At 40.9% G+C, this 4,287-nt stretch overlaps 1 non-coding gene across 1 annotated transcript; it reads left to right on the top strand.

The window, feature by feature from the left end:
• Positions 1–3,414: 3,414 nt before the first annotated feature.
• TRNAT-UGU (transfer RNA threonine (anticodon UGU)) lies at positions 3,415–3,486 on the top strand. Its single transcript has one exon. It is a non-coding gene; the product is annotated as a tRNA-Thr (tRNA).
• The last annotated feature ends 801 nt before the right edge of the window (positions 3,487–4,287 follow it).

Genomic DNA, 4,287 nt, shown 5'->3' with positions numbered 1-4,287 from the left:
AAACTACCCTGGATTCCTCTTCAGCCCTTCCATCACTGCCAAGCAGTTTCAAGTGCTATAGGAGAATGGTTTAATCATTTATTTATTTTTTTTTTCAACTTTCAAAACTTGACCAGTCTGATTAACCTGAGATTCTTGCGTGTATATATATATATATATATATATATATATATATATATATATATATATCACCAGTACTTTTCTTTATAAATATGACAAAAACACTCATATACATAATATTGCCCGTAAAAGAGGCAGGTGGTGGTGATGGAGCTCTGGTTTCCTTGTTCACTGCAATATACTTCCAAGATATCACCATGACACCACTGTGCAATCATCTTAGGAATTATTAGTTTTAAGGAAATGACAAAATTCGATATAGGGAAGTACTGTCTCTGCAGTCGAATAGTGAGCAAATTGAATGACCTCTCATCACACACAGTGCAGTCAAATACTGTATGGATATGATTTTAAAAAGAAACTTAACAAACAATGGAGAGACAGGCACAGATACATATGGGTAACTACAGTATAAAGATTCCATTAAATACGTCAATCCAAACTTCACCATTAAAACAGATCTCAATCTGTAAATCGAAAACTGAAATGAGCTGGACACACAGGTTGAAATCCTCTTCCAGAAGTTCGCTTGTCAATAGCTTCTGAGCATCTGTGAGTACAATTTAATGTCATGTTGTACTAGGGGTATACAACTCAAGTCCACAACACAGCCTAGTTTGCTGTGGACCGCCATACCTGTGGATTTGTGGTACCCTTTACTTTTGAACCCATCCTCATTATAGCCTGGCTGACTGATATGGGGTCATTAACCAGGTGAATTCAGGATGAGGACAACAAAAGAATCAAATCACATTAAAAAAAAAAAAAAATCATGAAAAAAAGTATGGGGTGAAACTACTGTAATGATTCAGATAATGTTTGCAACTGGAACCTTTTAATCCCATTTCTTGACGAGAGTTTATGGAGTCACACACAAACAGAAAACACTAACAAAATTGCTCCAGTGACAACGAAGACACAGGCGAACCCCACCCTCTCCCCCCAGAAAAAGTGGGGTGGTGAAAAATACACAAGGAGAGATGACCCCTCAAAAATGGTGCCCGTGAAACATTAGGAGAACCATGACTCCCACCAAAAACAAGGTGCCAGATACGCCATGGAGTGACATGACCTCGCAAAAACCATGAGGCCAGATACAGAAGACAAATGTGCAAGTAGGGGGAAATATGTGGCGGGTTAAGCATATCCTCCTATGGAGGTGATCCATTTTCCACTAAAAACCACAAGCAGTCAGTGAATACAAAATAGTCAACATCAGGAAGGTGTCAGCAGTGAGGCTAACACCACAAATAGCAAGCAAACTTCAAGGAGTTGTCACAAGTGAGTTAAAAACTGTAAGTAGTAACTAAGAGAAGAAAAATGTCATGATCTGTCGTCATCAAAAGTTTGGGATTCACCCCGATCCAGAAAAGCTGGATTTCCATCTGATCCAGTGACACCTGGCTCTGAAAGCAAGACCCGGGGTAAAAGAAAATGTCTGATCCTTAATACCACTTACACCCAACAAAATATATTCACCAGGAAACAAATGAAAGTCTACATTGAGGGTCTTACCCTCAACTTGGACAGGAACATTCCTAACGCAGGAAACCACTTGATACAACTCTTGGCTGAAGGGGAAGTACCGCGGTATGGGCGGCTCTACAACATCTACCTTCAGGCCAAGTCTCCTGGCCTCATCTATTGGTAGTAAATTGAAGTAGGCACCAGTATCGATCTTCACATCTCGAAACACTTTATCATTAATTCTGACTGTTTTTCTAAACCGACGGATACTGAATTCGGGTTTCACCTCCGGCACCCTGAATGTCATCACTGGGCAAGACTCACAGGTGTTTAGACTACAACTGCACGACTTTAAAAAACTCATTCCTAAAACTGCATAGGGCGCATCAACCCGCCCATCTGCCATCAGATCCAGTACAACTTTCACTGGCCCGCTCACCGATTCCAACACAACTTCCACATTTTTCTTGCATGGAATTTCGCCAAACTTTTTGTCCAAGGGATAAAAGGCGTCCACTAAGCCATAGTGGTGAATAGCCTCAACTGTGATCAAATTAACCTCAGCCCCTGTGTCTACTATGAAAGGTACGCACACATTTTGAATCTTGATGTTAACACTGAGTTTGGGTTTCCCCGTCAAATTTGTCCAAGTCAGAGGCACACAGTACAATGACATCATGAATTCAGTGTGAAAAATAGAGTAATTTAGTAATTTGTTTTACAAATAATAAAGTCAATGTATAAAACAAATTACAAGCGAAAGAATAGAGAAAAATTTCTCGTACGTTGTACCTCACAGATCGTTCGGTGAAGACTGAGGTGGAGCTTTTTTTTTTTTGAAAGATTCCCTGCGCACATAGTGCAGGCCGGGCCATACATTAGCCCGGTCAGTGGTGTATGGGCTGATTAAAAAAGAGTAAGTGGGGAGAACAGGACCTGGGGAATGCCCAGCACACACGTCCTGTCTCCTGACTGGTTTTGTGGTGTGTGTGAGGTGGAGCTACTGTTGGCCCTTATTTAAATTACTCCGTTTTCTATGAGTTTCGTTTTCTGCATTAGGTTTGAAAAGATGACCATAAGAAAATAAACACCATTATTCCTTTGTAAAGTCAATAGCGACCAATCATATTGTGCATAATTTTCGAAAAGAAACAAAACATGTAGGCTGGAAATGACAATCGTAGCTCGAGATTTCTCTAGGGTGGCATTCAGCCATAATTAACCTTGAAGTACTGCACAAATATTCAGTTGATACAAGTGTACATTATCTTTCATTAAGTTACAATAAGAAATACAGTGTGGTGAGAAAAAAACAAAAACATTTCTTTTGTTGTATAAGCACTGTGTACCTTTTAGAACTATAAATAATTTAATCAATCAACATGACGGAGTCATCCAATCTCAACCTTAGGACAGAATTATAAACACGACCCAAGGAATTCAAAACACTGGCTGCAGAAACCATTGTACAGGTATGTGCATCACTCTTTAACGACACAAAAAAATGTAGCAGGTAATAATAAACGTTTTGAACAATGCAGATAAACATGACCGAATGCGGACCCAAAAAGAGAGGGAAGATCACTACCAGTACTGGAAGAAACTGATGTACGTTTTTTTTTACTGTATTGGTGTCCTTAAAAGAAAAAATGTATATGTGCTCTGTACTGTATACCCTTCCAACAATGAGCATTTCAATCAGTCTACACTCACTGTGAAGTAACTTTAACCAGTCATTGGAACGAGCATTGATTGCAAACTTTCCGTGTGAAAACCGAGGCAATAATAAATCATTTTCCAGGTCAAACATATCACTAATGAACGGGGGGCCCGGTAGCACAGTGGTAGCGCGCTGGACTTGTGATCGGGGGATTGCAAGTTCGAGCCTCGCCCGGGCTGCCGTGCCGGGAGGGGTAGCTCCCTCCTGTAACCCTAGCGGGGCTATATAGTCCAATACAGGGCTTAGCTCGGGGGAACTCCATTTCTCCCATCACTAATGAACAGCAAGGCTTCGTATCACACAGACCTACAGCTCTGCAGTTACTAAGAGTGGTGGACACATGGATGTGATATGTTTTGACTTTATGAAGGCCTTGGACAACTTTCAACATAACGTTCCTTTCAAGATAGAAAGCTTTAGAATAGTAGCTTTTTCAGCTGATTACATAATATTTGACATGCAGAATGCAGAGAGTTCTTGTAAATGATGCATATTCTAAATGGAAACCACTGATCAGTGGCAAATGTTATTCTCTTTTTACGAAAGGCAATATAAATATCCAAGTCAACTACAGACCTGCATCATTGACAAGCATAGCAGTTAGGGTGATGGAGACACTAGAAAGTGATGCTATCTATCTATATACCTAGGCTGCATCCCCCCAGGACAAGAACGTAACCGAGACAGGACGACTCACTCTCCATTTACTCATCCATTCAAACACATTCATTCGCATCTTAGCCCCAAAGGGAAGAACGGACAGATCCTCACCGCATCACACCGCACAAGGGTCAACTGCGCAATGCAATCAGTGACATCCACAGCAGGGCCCGACAGCAGAACTGATTTACCCCTGCCACATCATAACAGACCCATCCCCTTACCCGCACCTGACCTGACTAGCTGATCAGCACCCATAATTAGAAACGATACCTGTATATATCATTACAGGATTTCAGGAGCAAGAGGATCTGTCTTGT

The sequence above is a fragment of the Coenobita brevimanus genome, unplaced genomic scaffold (genome assembly GCF_032717465.1).
Source record: "Coenobita brevimanus isolate Jiangsu-jjx unplaced genomic scaffold, ASM3271746v2 jjx.HiC_scaffold_2062, whole genome shotgun sequence".
Lineage (NCBI taxonomy): Eukaryota > Metazoa > Arthropoda > Malacostraca > Decapoda > Coenobitidae > Coenobita > Coenobita brevimanus.
Note: the sequence above shows the minus strand (reverse complement) of the source record. Positions and strands in the feature narration are given on the sequence as shown.